At 33.8% G+C, this 17,916-nt stretch overlaps 1 protein-coding gene and 1 long non-coding RNA gene across 17 annotated transcripts in view; one reads left to right on the top strand and one right to left on the bottom strand.

Moving 5' to 3' along the window:
• The window catches only part of Znf438 (zinc finger protein 438), a 192,600-nt gene that overhangs the window by 35,622 nt on the left and 139,062 nt on the right, over positions 1 to 17,916 (bottom strand). The gene's annotated exons all lie outside the window — the stretch shown is intronic.
• On the top strand, positions 8,021 to 16,060 carry LOC125618446. The gene is made up of 2 exons (XR_007349709.1): positions 8,021 to 8,183; positions 14,776 to 16,060. It is a non-coding gene; the product is annotated as an uncharacterized LOC125618446 (long non-coding RNA).

Genomic DNA, 17,916 nt, shown 5'->3' with positions numbered 1-17,916 from the left:
AGGTGGCCCATGCCTATTATCCCAGCCGCTCCGGAGGCTGAGGCAAGAGGATTATGAATTTAAAACCAGCCTCAGCAATTTAGCGAGGCCCTAAGAAACTCAGTGAGACCCCGTCTCTAAATAAAGCATAAAAAAGGGCAAGAGATGTGGCTCAGTGGTTAAACACCTTTGGGTTCAATCCCCAGTACCAAAAAACAAAACAAAACAAAACAAAACAAAAATGTAGGAGTGGAATTGCTGGGTGATATACAACTTTATAAGCAATTACCTATTTTCCACAGTGGTTGTAGTATATTTCACTAATTAAAAAAAAAAAAAAAACTACTTCTAAGCAATGATGGAATCCATGTTTCTCAAGATCAAAAAGACTTCAATACTTTAAAGCTCATTTTGTTAAAATAGCATAAGTTTATAGTATATAAGTCCTGACAATAATAATATTAATCATTTTCTGAATTATAGTAAATGCTTATTCCTGTTTTAATGTATCCTATTTAAGAACTGAATAAAAATAAAATTCTCAATTTGATATTAAAGGATTAGAGAAGCTAAAACTATCTACAGAATAAATTTTGATCCACTTAGTAAATTCTTAATGCTTATATTGATATTTACATTAGTACAATGTATTAATGTTTGACAAACTCCTTCCTTTCTTAAATAGTTGCACATGGCTAAAAAAAAAAAGTCCTTCCTCAGACTCAGATATTTTAAAATATCAGTCACTGATACTCTGTGAAATGGTTCAGAGTCATTCTGAGAAACTAATTAAAGATCTTTCAAGGAAATTCCTATTCTACTACTTGGAGTTGCAGAAACTTTGGAAGTAATCCTACTTTCCCTGAATTTTTAGACCTATTAAGATGATGTTCCCAAAGGCACATGACTACTCACCAAATCAAAAATGCTAGAAGACTAGACCACTAATTTCCAAGATAATGGTCTAGCCCAATTTCAAGTATGCAATAAGTTAAAAAAAGAAATCACTGGAAGGATCATGAATTGACTGAGGAATGTCCATTTTTAAGTAAAATTTCTTACTGTGGGATTCTGGTCAAGTCATTTCATCTCTTTTTCGGTTTCAGTTTCTGCAGCTTAGAAAGGGAAAGAGAATAATACTTAACTCAGTTGAAGAAGGCTTCAACTGGATACTATATGTTGAAAATATTTTATAAGAAAAATACTATGTTGGGCTGAGGTTGTGGCTCAGCAGTAGAGTGCTCGCCTAGCACGTGAGAGGCCCTGGGTTCGATCCTCAGCACCACATAAAAATAAATAAATAAATAAAATAAAATAAAGGTATTGTGTCCAACTACAACTAAAAAATAAATATTAAAAAAGTAAATAAAGAAACTGTGTCCATCCACAACTAAAAATATTTTTTTAAAAAAGTACTATATGTTAATAAATGCTCTAGGATTCTTTCATGAAAGAAAAAGTAGTACACTAGAAGGTACGACATTTTCAAGCATAAGAGCTAATCACTTACCCTTATAAAAATGCATGCACATATAGTGTTCCTTAATACATGTTGTGTACATAACTGAACTGGTAGGTTAATAATGTTTAGGAGGAAGTTGAACATGATGGTTCATGCCTCAGCAACCTGGCAGGCTGAGGAAGGAGGATCTCAAGTTCAAGGCTAGCCATAGCAACTCAGTGAGCCCTAAGAAATTTTGTGAAACTGTATCAAAATAAATTTGGCTAGGGATGTGGCTCAGTGATTAAGCGACCTTGGGTTCAATCCCTGATACAAAAAATAACACAACATACAATGCAATGCAATACAACAAAATAATGTTTAGGAGGCCCTTTTAATTTTTTTTAAATTTGGTCTACACACACACACACACACACACACACACACACACAAAATCTGTTTAGGAAAACATGTTCTAGCCTAGACCCTTATTTCTTTTCTCTTATAGGTTCTTTACAAAGGACAACTTCTCTGGTTCTAAGTACAACTTTAAATTTGTATTCCCAGCTCTCAGGTTCCAGGGCAAAATGTTCTCTGCCTGCTACATATTCCAACTGACTACCTCTAACTTCTAAACTAAATGCAGCTCCTGCCTTGAAATGTGCCTCTTTCTTTCTTCATGGTGCTGCAGATGGAACCCAGGGCTTCAAGCATGCTAGGCAACCCCTCCCTGCTCCTCTTTTGAAGTTTTTTTCCAAAGCTATCACTTCTGTTCCATCCTCACCTTCCTGCCTTAGGTCAGGTCCTCTTAACTTCCTGCCTCTAGTCCTATACCTTTCCAATCGACTCTGTGCTGCTAAAATAATCTTTCCCTTTTTTCTTTTCAATTTAAATCAAAGTTACATTAACTATTTCCCTACACTTCATTTTAAAAATGCAGCCACTACATCATTATCCAAAGTACATGTATGAAGACACGAATTGGTGTATACAACCAGAGATATGAAAAATTGTGCTGTATATGTGTAAGAATTGTAATGCATTCCGCTGTCATTTGTTTTTTTAAAAAAATCAATAAAAAATTTAAAAAATAAAAGAAACATTTAAGTTAAAAAAAAATGCAGCCACTACACATTCTTTTCCTCAGAGATAAGCACTTGAAATTTTTATAGCTGATTAGTCCAGTATTTATACCTCCATATTTTTTCTCCAAATTTTCTAAGTATAGAATTCCAGGTTGAAATTTGAAGGCACTACTCGCTGAGTTTTGGTTTCCAATGTTGGTATGAAGAAATTCAAGGGGTCCTTCATATGTAATTTGTTTGCATTTCTTTTTTTCTTTTTGGAAACAATGTTTAGAAATTTTACAACCAAATGTCTTAGTCTATTTTGATCCATTCCCCAAGTGTTTAATGGGCCCTATCAATCTGGAATCTTGTGTATTTCACTTCCTGGGACATTTCCTTCAACTAGTTTTCTTGGATTTCCTCATTTATTTTTCTCTGTTCTCTCTCTCTGCCCTTGAACTCCTATTATTCAGATGTCAATCCTCCTAGGATAATTATACTTTAATTTTTGTTTTTGCTTTTCCATTTCTCTTTTGTACTTTCTAGAAAAATCCCTCAACTTTACCTTCCAGTGTTTCAATGAGTTAAGTCATTGATTTTTAAAATTTGAAGCAATCTATTGATTTTGCCACTCATACATGTTTCTGTAACTAAAAGTGACAGATAATTGACAAAGTATAAATTTCCTATGATTTGTAGAGTTCCTAGTTGTGTTTTTGGGAGGACTGTACTACTCCTAAAATGACATTTAAAATATTTTATGTAAAGTAAAAAAAAAAGTCTATCTCTTGAATTTCTCAAGTATTAGGTTCAGAGGCTTTTCAGATATTTCAACATTGTTTCAAGTTTCATCACTTACAGATAAGAAGCCCCAGAAAACAATAATTTTCAACATCATTTATCAATGCATTATGTTGACAATAATGCTTTTATACATTTCATCTAAGTATAAAAAGACTGAAGTTTTCAGGAACGGTTTTAGTTTTAACACATAACCATTCTTTCATGTCTTTATTTGTACAAATGTCTAAGATATAGTTGTAAGAAAAATATTTGGCTCTTTTTCTGTTAAACAGAACATGCTTGGAATTTCCAGCCTGGCTTCCAAGTCTAACAGTATGAAGAGGTCACCAAGGCCATCCTGACAAAGATGGAAGCATTTCAAAAAAGAATTGCATTATTTGGTAATAAATGACACTCGGCAACAAAATAAATACCACAAAATAAAGAGGCTGTCATTTACCTTTCTATGATATTGATACATATTGTGAGACTGTTCATTATTTTGTTCTTTTCAATCAGTCTGGCTGTCAGCACTTCAGTCAGTTTTCTTTTAATTCATTACTTTAGAAATGATTCTATTTCCACCACTTTTACTCTTATCCATTCGCTGTGACAAAATCATCTTTAAACTAAACAGGTTACAGAAAATTGATAAAATTTTAAGATCATTTTGGATTCTTCACATTTCTTTATTCTCTTAAGTCTAACCAGCTGCCAAGTACCACACACATTTTGGTTTCAACATCATAGACCAATGGGTATGTATACTTTCAACAGATTCTGTTTCTACCTCTTGCCTCTCTTCCCTTCTAAATGATTCATGACATTCCCAGTTTAGTCCATTTCTGTCTCAGTCCTCTGCTACCTCTAGCTGTTTCCTTCTCTACAATTTCTGCATTCAATTAAAACCCCATCCATTAGTTTCATAATGACTATTCAATTAAAAAAAAAAAAAACAAAACTAGTTGGGCTCAGTGGCAGAGCCCTTAAGCCCTGCTATTTGGAAGGCTGAGGCAGGAAGATGAATTTGAAGCTAGCCTGGCAACAAAGGGAGACCCTATATCAAACCAAAAACAAACAAACCTAAGCAAACAAACACTTCTCTGCTCCATTTCCTAATTTCATCCATGCTGTATATATTTTCTCATGTTCTGTGGCTGTGTGAATTGCTGCTTAATACAGAATCTGGTGATTTTTCTTCTTCCGAAAATAATTCAAACTTACTTTTACTTGGAGCACTCTAGTCACAGATTTACCTTTTCAGTATCACCTAAACATTTTTTATTTCCTGCCCCCAAATACTTTTATCAAACACTTAGGTTATCATAAAATGATTATTTCCAACATAGAAAAAGCTAAATAAAAATTAACAAGCTTTGAGACAGAACTGGGGTCAAAAAAGGTTTCAGGTTAAAATACAGCATTCTGAAATCTTATTTTTTCATTTATCAAAAAATTTCTATTAGTGTACATTAAGGTAAGTGAAAAATTATTTTGAAAAACCATAGCAATATTCAGATAACTAATATATTACTAAGTGTGAAACAAAGAAAAATTTTATAATTTCAATAGTCTAAGATAAAAATACTATTAATGTTTTGTTATATTCCTAGTTTCTTTCCTATACTTTTAAGATTTGTTTTGGTTTTGTAATACACATAATCATAGTGTATATATATTTTTATTCTGCTCTAAGCATGTATTTATGGGGTGGGTGTATGGCCAAGTAGTAGAGTATGTGCTAGGTAGGCACGAAGTACATGGTTCAATGGGTTCAATCCCAAGCACCAAAAATAAATAACAAACAAACATTTTCTTGTATTGCTAAGCCTTCAAAATCTATTTTAAACACTGTGTTTGTATTTTAGTTAAAAAAATATGTACAGGGCAAAAGTTCAAATAGTAAACATAGGAATATAGTAAAAATTTAAGCTTGCCTCTCATTCTGTTCTCCCAATTTACTCCCTTAGAGGTAACAACTCTGTACCTTTTTGGGTATCCTTTAAGGAACAATCTGTGTATATGTAAGTTAATGTGTAAAATATGTCCCATCCCTTTCTCCCCATCCCCACATTGAAGCAAATTATACATGATGCTCTTCTTTCCCTTAATATATTTTTGAGATGTTAATTTTTTTTTTTTAGTTGTAGATGGACACAATGCCTTTATTTACTTATTTTTTGGAATGTGGTGCTGAGAATTGAACCCAGTGCCTCACACATGCTAGGCAAGCACTATACCACTGAGCCACAACCCCAGCCCTATTCTTAAGATCTTTCCATATCAGAACTTATAGATTTTCTTCATTTAAAGGCTGAATAGTGATTCATTGCATGGAACCACTCTTCCACTCCATCTTTCTTCCTTTCTTTTTCTTTTTTTAATCACTGAAGAGTACTTTTTTTTCCTTCCTATATACTCACCATATTTTCTCCTCATTCAAGAAAGAACATAGCACAATTTTTTTTTTTTAGTTAATGGATATAATACCTGTATTTTATTTATTTATTTACTTATTTTTTATGTATTTTTGGGGGACCAGAGATTGAACTCAGTGGCACATGGCCACTGAGCCACATCCCCAGACCTATTTTGTATTTTTTTAAAGAGGGGGATCTCACTGAATTGCTTAGCCCCTCGCTGTTTAGAGTCTGGCTTTGAACTCGCAATCCTCCTGTCTTGAGCCTCCTGAGCTACTGGGATTACAGGCATCTGCCACTGTGCTGAGCTATTTATTTATTTTTTTGTGGTGCTGAGGATTGAACCCAGGGCTTCACACATACTAGGCAATTGCTCTACCACTGAGGTTGAGCAATTGCCTAGCAATTGCCTGGGGTACACCTTTTTTTTTTTTTTTTCTAATTAGTTATACATGAAAGTAGAATGCATTTTGACATATCATACATAAATAGAGTATAACTTCTCATTCTTCTAGTTGTACATGATGGAGAATTACATCAGTAGTATGCATATAGGGTAATAATGTCTAATTCATTCCACTGTCCTTCCTACCCCTGAACACTCCCCTCCCTTCACTCCCCTCTGTCTAATCCAAATTACCTCTGTTCTTCCCTAGCTGCACCGCTGCTGCCCACTCTGGCCACTGTGAAGTAGCATTGGCCATATCAGAGAAAACATTCAGACTGGCTTATTTTGCTAGCATGATATTCTCCAGTTTCACCCATTTACTGGCAAATTCCATAATTTCATCCTTCTTTAAGGCTGAGTAACCACTATTTCCTAACCCACTTATTGATAATTAGATTGTTCTCAGGCTTTCGCTCTTTGCTAACATGCACAAGTCAAATAGTAGGACAAAGCCACAGTAAGAAATTTCTGGCCAGGTCAATTTAAGATTTTTATGGATATTGGCAAATTGTCATTCAACGAAGTTGTACCACTTTATCCAACAACATATGAAAATGCTTCAAAAACACTATTTGCAAAAACTGCCACTGCCACTTTTCAGTTAATTATCCAAAAGCTTTAAAGAAAGGGGGGAAAATACAAGGCCTTTAAAGAGATTCTAACATACCTACATGTTTTTCTCAACTTTGGTTGAACATGCAAACACTGCACTTTGTTAAAATATGCAAACCTGACAATAAAATGAAAACCAGTGTTCACATCTCAAGGATTTAGAAGGATGCTTGTTTATGGAAAGTCTTACTTGAGGCATCAGAAAAGGGAAGAAGCGTCAGTTGTAAGACAGTGCAGCTGCCCAACACTACCAAATGGAAGGTGTTAGAGCTCCTGGAGCATAATCCCTTAGTTGGTATTAGCACATTTTTTTTTTTTTTTTGCTAGTTATATGAAAAGACAGTGATTTCCCCCAATTTAAAAAAAGACAAACAAGATAAACAACAAAAAGGAAAAAATCCTACGTATTAAAAAAATCCTACATAAAAGTAGCCTTTTAAATATTTTTGTAGAGACATGATAGAGCATACAGACATTTTAGAGATAATTTTATATTATAAACATTTGTTCCTTTGTCTAATATGAAATGTTTTCTTCACTGAGGTGCTACTAGCTGAGGATCAGGTGAACCCAATTAACCCAATTTTAACTTGTCCCTACTAAGTGTTTTATTTTAGATGTACACTGCTCCCTAAGTCCTTTAGGGTACTATATGGAAAAACTATAAACAGGCTAAAAAGGTCATGACATTAATTTTGCTGTCATTTTCATGCCTTAAGTAGGCATCAAAAACTAGAAGAACCTTGTCCTGTGGGAAGGAGGGTAAATCTGAAACTAATTATAGTAGTTATCATAATAATACTATTACAATTAAACACTATGACCCTAGCTAAATATATTTTGGTACCTTTTGCTAATGAATACAATTTTTCAAATAAGATTACTACAGTCCTAGGTAGAGCAAAATGGTTCACCAGAGGACTAGTAGAATAAAGTAACCACTCAAAAGCCTGAATTTTCATTCACCTAAAGCTTAGCTAGAAGGCTTAATGTAATAAACTTAGCATAGCTGGATTCTTTTGCAGAAAATGCTATACTTGTTACAAGACTTTATTTAAGAAGGAAAAACTTCTAATTTCGCATGGGTAGACCACTACATGAAAAGTCACATCTGCCACGGTTCACTGCCGACTTAGGAACAGATTTCACTTATTTTCTATTGTCATATGCTTCTCCTGTTTTGTCAACTGAGGATTTGTTTATAAGCACTATTATTTAAACCTAAAAGAAAATAAAAGGGGAAAATATCTCAATATTTCAGTAGCTTCTTTCTGTTCTTAAGGTTTTAAGAATTGAACTGCTTTATGTATCTGGAAGACAAGATGGTCTAGCAGCAACATTTAAGCTTAGTGATTTCCTGCTAATTCAGGTTCCAACCACCTTATAACATCTAGCCTGAGCACCAGGGGGATGGTTAACCATCTGATTAGCAGGTGAGTAGTATTCACTGTGTAGTTCTCTAATGCTAGGAAAGCAACGGTATTTCCACACAGATGTTGATGGCTCACTTTGACCCTTACAAACCCTGGAGAATAGAGATGAGGGCCAAGGCCAGGAATGATGAGTCTGAGTGGGCAGGGAAGAAAGGAATATTATTAGTCAAGGAGGTCTGTCAACATTTGTTTAAGACTAATGAGCAGAGGAAAAAAATGAAATGTAGCAATCAGGAAGGAAAGAAAAAGAAAGTAGGAGGAAAAAGGAGCAATGGCAACATTACTTTAAAAGGAGAAATAGCATGTGAAGAAAAAAATCCTTAAATTCTAGTTTAAATATTTTAGAAGTCACAGAAAATCAGCCAAGAACTAGTCCTTCAGGTCCCTGTTGAAGTGAAAAAAGATGTATACAGTACTTCTTGTGCATTGCTAAAAGCCTTGATAATCAACATCTACTAATTAGTGTAAATATTGCTGATCAAAAGCAACAATATCAAAGTGGAATGAAGGGAAGAGGGGGAACAGGAAGAGGAAAGACAGTAAAATGAATTGGACATTACTTTCCTATGTGAATATATGATTATCCGACCAGTGTAATTCCACATCATGTACAACTAGAGGAATGAGAAGTTATACTCCACATATGTATAATATGTCAAAATATATTCTACTGTCATGAATAATTAATAACAACAACAATCCCCCCAAAGCAATCATATATTAAAATTTAAATTGTGATAAAGTCAAATACTTTAAGAACATATTTTATTTCTCTAAATTTGAAAGTTAACCTTGGAATAAAAAATTTGAACTGTTTGTTTAGAGGTATTAACTGAATATGAAGCATTATCATAGAGGAAAGATGAGAAAAAAAAGAATGCACAAGGCAACAGAGCACCACTTTCTTCTTGTAAGGATTTCTACAACAGTTCATCGTAGATTATCAGGGATTCCAACTTGGACATGTTTAGGAACACTTTCCTGATCCTTTATCTTCATATATTTGACAATGCTTCCATAATCAATTTCTTTATAAATCCACATTTCAAACTACAATTTGTAGTCCAAATGTGTACATTTACATGTTGGATGATGAAGCAACATTCTCAGTTATTGTATCAAAAAGTGATTTTATAATTATCTAAATATTTCATTACATTTTGTTCTTATTATTTTAGAAAAATTAGTTGAGATGAATAGTCTAATATAAATGTAGTATGATACCAACAACCTAGGCAAAATAAAAACAGATAAAATTTCTGTGCATCAAAGGGCACAATCAGGAGAGGGAAGAGGCAACCTATAGAATGGAAAAAAATATTTGCAAATTATAATAATCATATCAGATGTTAATATCAAGAATTTATAAAGAAATCTCATGACTCCACAACAACAAACAATCCAATTTAAAAATGAGCAAAGGATCTGAATAGTCATTTCTCCAAAGATGGCATGCAAGTAGTCTGCAAATATATTAAAAAGATGTCCAACACTACCAATCATTAGGAAAATGTAAATCAAAACCACAGTCACTTCCTTGAAACTCATTAGGAAGGCTATTATTAAAACAAAACCAAAAACAAACCAAAAAATGAGTGCTGGTGAGGATATGGAAAAGATGGAACTCTTATCCACTGCTGATGGAAATGTAAAATGGTCAACCACTATGGAAAACGGTATGGCAGTGGTTTAAAATTAAAGTTAGAAATGCCATATGATCCAGCAATTTGACTTTTCAGTTTATGTCCAAAGAGGTGAAAGCAAGATCTTAAAGAGATACAAGCACACCCATGTTCTGGCAGCATTATTCACAATAGCCCCAAGGTGAGTCAATCCTAGGTCTAACAACAGTATGGATAAACAAAACACACATACAACAGAATAATATTCAGCCTTACGAACCTTGAGGTCATTATGCTAAATGAAGCCAGTCACAAAACAACAAATGTTGTATGATTCTACTCATCTGAGGTATCTCATACAAACAGAAAGTAGAATAGTGGTTGCTATGGGCGGGGGACAGGAGAAACAGGGAGTTGTTGTAGAGAATTTGAGTTTTATGAGATGAAAAGCTGTTTGTTTTCACAACAGTATGAATACACTTAACACTGCTGAGGAGTACACTTAAGAATGGTCAAGATGGTAAATTTTATGTTTTTTTTTAAAACTGAAATAAAGAGAAAATGTAATTATGCATAGGTCTCATAAACATAATTAAGCAAAAATGGCAATCATTGAAGATTTTTATTAAACTGTTACTGGAAGCACATTTGATTTAAGTCAGGTGTTATATGTGTCCAATCACAAAGAAAAATAAAATAATTAAAAAATATTTATAAATGATACATCAGATATTATATTAAAAAGAAGGAATTACATAATGTTTTGGGGTAAGAGGGTATCTTCTTATATAGCATAGGTCTATTTTTTTTTTTTTTTTTTTTTTTTTACTTTTTTACACTGCATTTCCATGTTGTTAGTTTTATGTTTCTGTGACCAAAATGTCTGACAAGACCAACTCATGGTTTCAGAGATTCAGTCCATGGTAGGCTGACTCCCATTGCTTTGGGACAAAGGTGGGCAGAACACCAGGGTGGAAGGGCTGCAGCAGAGGAAAGCTGTTCACCTCATGGCAACTGGGAAACACAAAGAACAAGGACAAGGGGCCAGAGGGCAGATGAACTCACCAGGGCACATCCTCAGTGATCCACTTTCTGTAGCCATGCCCCTGCCTACAATTACTACCCAGTCAGTCCATTCAAACTGGGATGAAATGATTAAGTTATATCTCTTATAATTTTTTCACCTCTGAATATTCCAGCATTAACACAGGAGCTTTTCAAGGACACCTCATATCTAAACAATCACACTTGTAATTTTTGAGAAACATATTTTGTACAAAATTAAGTATTATAAACGGGAAGTACAAACCTAGGGCTCAGAGGTCTTAAGCTATGAACACTGCCACTCTCAAAACTGGATCTGGTTCATTTCTTTCTATATCCCCTAAACAACTAGCACCCTATCTTCCCTGGTTAACTCATTAGAAAGTCAGGATTTTTTCAGGTAATCTCTTTTATATTAGCAGCTGACAAAAAGACCCAGTGTTATAGAAAAGAGCTTCAATGAATAACATTCTCAGCTCCAGGATGGTTCTGGTAGGTTCTCACCCTCTTTCAATCTAATACCACCCCAGGCAACCCATATTCCCCACACTCTGGCACTCTCAGAATTAAGTTGGAAAAATCAAGTTAATCCATATAGTTTCAGATTAAAACAATCCAATTAAAAAATAGTATAAAAGAAATTAGCTATAAGCCTTTAAATTAGCTTTGAGATTTAAGTAGCAAGTCTATTTATTCCTGTACTCTCTAAGATCTGGTTATATGCATAATACCAACAGTGAGACAAGCAGACATGGATGAAAGGTGTGGGAGGCAGTGCTCTGGGGCACCCAGGGACTTGTGGGATTGCTTCTGGAACATTTGTTACACTTAAAGGATTTAAAATGCTGACAAAGACTTTTCACCCACAGATTGTATTATCTTACAATAATATAGTATGAAACCTGAAATTGAAATATGACTAACAAGAAATCTCTTTTCATTTTGTCATACAATCTTAAATACCAATATCACAAAACTGGCTGCTGGTGTAGATTCACTCAGCATTAGGCTTTTCTATAAATGACTGGGTGACGAGGGCAATTTATAAAAATGTAACAGCATATAAAAATAAAAGGATAACTAGGTATAATGGCATATGCCTATAATTTCAGCAACTTAGGGGGCTGAGATAGGAGGACCACAAGTTTGAGGCCAGCCTGGGTAACCCAGCAAGACACTGTCTCAAAATAAAAAAGGCTTTTGATAGATTCAGTCCCTAATCCTGAATAAACAGATAAATGATTTCAAAAGAAAAAACTTATTTCGGTGGTAGCTTCTGGAAAGGGGAAAACTGAGAGGTATATTTGGGAGGGAAACTGATTTTCCACTGTAAACCCTATTGTAAGCCTTTCAAATGTTCTACGGTACAGATGTAAAACTTCACATTATCAACATAAAAAGAACAGGAAGAATAAAGTAGATCTAGAAATATAGGTGGTTCTCAATGAATAGTTGCAGAGAAAGAGGTCCATAAAATAATCTTAAGTGAAAAAAGCTATAGAGGGGCTGGGGTTAGGGCTGGGGCTCAGCAACAGCGTACTTGCCTGGCATGTGTGAGGCACTGGGTTCGATTCTTAGTACTGCAAATAAATAAATAAAATAAAGGTCTATCAACAACAAAAAATATTTTTAAAAAAAGGTGTAGAAGAGGTATGTTCTAATCCAATGTGTCTTGAAAAGAAAAAAAAATAAAGGTATGTTCACATAGAGAAATGTCAAATTGTCAATAGTGATTACTTTTGGGGCTTGCGTTGGTGGGACTTCCCATTTTTCTTTGCACAATATACATATATGTATGTGTTTATGTGTGTACACACTGTATATGTATAACTAACATATAAATGTAATTAGATAATATAACAGTCATTCAGTGCATAATGACAATTGGTTAACAAACTGCATACATGACAGTGGTTACATGACTGTGATGGAGCTGAACAATTCCCATTGCCTAGTGACGTCACAGTCATGCTTACATGCCATGTGTTTGTAGAGAGCTGAGTGCTGCTGGTGTAAACAAACCTACTGTGCTGCATATAAAAATACTGCACACATAATTATATATTGTATAAATACTTGATAATGACAAATAACAATGTTACTGGTTTCTGTATTTACTATACTATACTTTTAATGGTTATTTTAGAGCATAATCCTGCTACTTATTAAAAAGCAGGAGGCATTGTTATTATAGGCATTGTTATTATTATTCCCCTTGAAGACCCATCAGTGGGATAAGATGTAGTAGAGTTGGAGACAGAAATGATTGATGATCCTGACCCTGTGTAGACCTAGGCTAATGTATATGTTTGTGCCTTAGTTTTAACAAAAAAGTTTAAGTAAAAAAATAAAAATTAAAATTAAAAAGAGAAAAAGACTCATAGAATAAGGATGTAAAATCAGGATATATTTTTGTTTGGCTCTACAATTTGTGTTTTAAAGGGAGTTATTACAAATACCTCAAAAAGTTAAAAATAATTACCAAGTTCACAAAGTAAAAAAAAAAAAGTTACAGTAAGCTCAGGGTAATTTATTATTGAAGAAATAAAACTTTAAAAAAATAAATTCAGTGTAGCCTAAATGTACAGTGTTTCTAGTCTACCACAGTGTACAGTAACATCACAGGCATTCACATTCACTTACCACTCACCGCTCGCTCACTCACCCAGAGCAACTTCTAGCCCTGCAACTGTATTCATGATATAAGTGGTCCATTTTTCATTTTTACTGTTCCTTTTCTAAGTTTTTGTGTTAGTCCATTTTTTGTTGCTATGACCAAATACCCAAAAAGAACAATTTAGAGAAGAAAATTTTTATTTGGGCTCATAGTTTCAGAGGTTCAGTCCATGGTCAGTTAACTATTGCTCTGGGCCATAGGTGAAGCTGAATATCATGGCGGAAGGGTGTGGTAGAGGAAAGCTGTTCACCTCATGGCCAGGAAGCAGAGAGAGAGAGTTAAGCATCAAGGCAAAAATGTAAACTCCAAAGGCACTCTCTCAGTGACCTATTTCTTCCAGCCACACTCTACCTTCCCAGTTATCACCCAGTATAGCAGTTCTTTCAAATGATTAATCTAGCATATGGATTAATCCACTGATCAGACCTCTCATAATCTAATCATAAGATTTTGGGGGACACTGTGTATCCCTGAATAATTTGTGTATTTTAACACACAAATACCACTGTGTTACAACTGCCTACAGTATTAAGTACAGTAACATGCTGTACTGGTTTGTAACTTAGGAGCAACAGGCTATACCATATAGCTAGGTGTGTGGTAGGACACACCTAGCTATAGGTGTATAAGGATACTATGATGTTTTACAACAATAGTGCCTCATGACATATTTCTCAGAAAGTATCCCTGTTGTTAAGGCAAGTATTTGTATGAAACTACACAATTGTCTGTTTTATACTCAAAACAATAAGCAACTGTTCAAAGGGGGAGAACCTTTAGTAAGAATCTACTTTAAAACATTTTTGTTCAAGAAAGATAAATAGTTATAATGATTTTCAAGTAGTAATTAAACTAAATGGAAGCCTTTTCTCACTTTTTCTATATTCCTCCTTCCAATTTCACAGTGTTCATTAGATTCAATAAATAAATTTTTTGGCAAAATCAAACACATGAAGTCCATTCATCAACTATTTAATACAGGAATTGAGAAGACTGTGCCTGTAGGAGTAAGAGGGGCAATATGTATAATTTCTTAAAATTGCTCCAAAACTTGTCTGAACTACAAATAATTTCAACTTAACAGACTAAAAAATCAGCACAAATTCAAAAGAAAAAAATATTTTAAAGAAACAAGATTCTGACTTACTCACATTATTTATTCCATGTTTTTATATGTTCCCTTTGCATAATTTAATTCTTTTTCCAACACCAATCATACTTAACATTAAATATCTGACTTTCTCAACAGATTCAAAGCTCTATAAGGGTAAGGTCCACATGTCATGTTCCCATAAGTCTCAGGACCTCGAAGAAGAATCTTTCAAACTTATCCACTTTTGAAGATATAAACTTGAGCAAAAGAAGACACAAGATTTTGCAGATATTCAATGACAAAATACTTCCCAATAATGATTACATAACTCAGCAAACAACAAGACCCACATCAAGTTAAAAATATTCTAAGGATGGAAGAAAAGGTTATTTATCTAAATGATCAGTGTGACAAAATTAAAGCACATGTTCTCTAAGTACAAATGCCAAAGGCTCTAGAGTTTTGGCTACCTTAGGTTCTGAGTCATAAAGTCAAAGCCTTAAAAAACCTAACAAGTAACTCTTGAAACAGACGCATGCTATTACAGTCTTAAGGTATGTTATCTTTGAAAAGTTCTTATTGACTATCTCAGAATTCATTACATTAAAAGAAAAACTTTTAAAAGGAACTAGGGGATAGCAGATATCCTTAAACAACACATATACAGGTTATGACAATTCTCAAGAGGAATCTAAATCATAATACCCTTCAGTGAATGTGTATAATTTTTGACATATCTTTACTTCACCAATCCATAAACACTGAATTAAGTCTACTCATAAACTTGTATTCCAGTTTTAAGAGAATTTTAACCAAGGTGAAAAGTTATACTTTTAAAAAAAAAATCAAATCAAAACAAAAGATTTCTGGCTATAAAGATGGCTAATTAAAGTCATGTTTTATTATGCAAGCATACACCTTTCTGTCAAAACAGGAAGGGTAAAAGGTATGAACTTATTCATTAATTAGCAGGCTAATAACTCCACAGAGCAGGAATTGAAAAACGTCTTCTGTAAAGCATCAGTTAGAAAATATTTTCAGTTTTGTAGACCCTATGGTTGTTGTCACTACTCCATTCTGCTGTTGTGGCATGAAACTGGCAATAGACAATATAAATGATATTAAATTCCAATAAAACTTTATTTATGAATACTGAAATATAATTTTATATCATTTTCATGCATCAAAAAACCTTCTTTTGTTTTTTTAATAATTTAGAAATGTAAAAACCATTCTTTGCTTGTAGGTTACACAAAACCAATTTGGTCTGCAAGCTATAGTTTGTTAAACCTTATCCTAATCCAAGAGTTCAGTAAACCTGGTTTATACAACTTACTAGCCACATGACCTTGTCCTTACTCCACCAAAATAAAACAAAACAAAAACAAATACAGAAATCCCCCCCAAAAACCAAAACAACAACAAAAAAACCCCACCAACATTAAGCTCTTAATTTCCAGTAGGAGTTAGAGACCTGTGCTACTGGTATAAAAACAGTAGCAGAAACTAACTTTTATTTTGATATTATAGTGTTGCAAACTGTTCTAAGCATTTTATTGAATGCTAATTTATTTAATTTTCTCCATAGCAATAGGATGAGTATTTAATGAATCCCATTTTACATATAAGAAAATTTAGGCACAGAGAGGTTAGGTAAATTATTGAAGCTCACACTGCTAGTAAATGTATAGATGATGCTTATAGACAGGTACAGGGTTCTGTTCTCTAACTTTAAAATTTCTCCATTCTTAAAGTTCCCATTTCAAATGCCAATTCTCAGAAATTAAAATGCATAAGAGAATAAGAACATGGAACAACACGTAAGATAATTATAGCTCATCAATAATGTAGAGCTAATCTTTGGATTGTGCCTGTACTGACCCTCATTGTTATACAAAATTACATATAAGAGGTTGTGAGGGGAATGGGAAAAAAAAACAAGGAGAGAAATGAATTACAGTAAATGGGGTAGAGAGAGAAGATGGAAGGGGAGGGGAGGGGGGATAGTAGAGGATAAGAAAGGTAGCAGAATACAACAGTTACTAATATGGCATTATGTAAAAATGTGGATGTGTAACCGATGTGATTCTGCAATCTGTATTTGGGGTAAAAATGGGAGTTCATAACCCACTTGAATCTAATGTATGAAATATGATATGTCAAGAGCTTTGTAATGTTTTGAACAACCAATAAAAAAAATGTGGCATATGAAAAAAAAAAAAACAAAGTCGATTCAAATGGATGGGCACTTCATTCAGCATTCTCATGGAAAATTAGGAACAGTACCTGACTCCTTCTAGTTTGTGCTGGCTCATGAGAACAAATGTTGGTGCAAATGCCCCAAAAGAGAAAGTTGCACAGGCAGGGCACTATTATTTTTTCTAAATTACTCTTCATTTTTTCTAATTTAAGTTTCCCTCAAGTTTTTGTTGTATACAAAGGACATTTGTAGATTTATAATGTTTGTCTGCCACTGACACATTAACAAAAAAACACTAATAATCAGGGAGATACCCTTCTTATAACAGCTACAATATAACTTAAATATTTTACAACCCACTTGTGCACATTCTGGTTTTTTTTTTTGCACAGAGTCTTTATCTGTCTGTTGGTTCCGTGTGTGCTGGCATTCCAAATCTAGTTAGGATTTAACTAGCCCAATGACTAGTTAGGGGTCATCTGAAAAAAAATTAGTTTATTTCAACATAGTGTTCAATTGCCAAATTTGCTTTTAGAACTTAAAAAAAAATGGTATCACTTCCACCTAACTACAGAATAAAAACATCACTTGAAGAACTTGACATTTTAGGACTTTGGCCATGGAAATAAGAAATTACTAAAACTGAATTGATTCCAGATATTCCTCATTGGAAGGTAGTTATATGCCAGAAAATCATTTTAGAGTCTGTTTTCATTACTTACATCAATATGAGGAAACTTAAATGACAGATGATCTCTAGAGCACTGGGCCAAGTACATCATAATGATACGGAGGTTGTAGACTAGGAAAAAGAGACTCTCAGAAAAAAAAAATTTCATCTGACAAATATTTAAAAATCTAATTTTCTCAAATTTGTATTTTTCCAAAAATGTTTGTTATCAGTATACTGCTTAATTCTATATGTGACTGCCTTGGTAAAAAAGAGGTATTTCTCAACAGAAGACAAAAGATCATTCATGTTACTCGCAATTTTTTAAAACAATATGAATAGTGAGGGGAACTCTCTGCTTTAGAAATAGCCCTTCAACTAATTTACTTTCAGAACATTTCAGCCATGCCTTATACCTGTTCTCCTT

The sequence above is a fragment of the Marmota marmota genome, unplaced genomic scaffold, assembly GCF_001458135.2.
Source record: "Marmota marmota marmota unplaced genomic scaffold, marMar, whole genome shotgun sequence".
Lineage (NCBI taxonomy): Eukaryota > Metazoa > Chordata > Mammalia > Rodentia > Sciuridae > Marmota > Marmota marmota.
The sequence above is the reverse complement of the archived record's forward strand: the minus strand, read 5'-3'. Positions and strand labels throughout refer to the sequence as shown.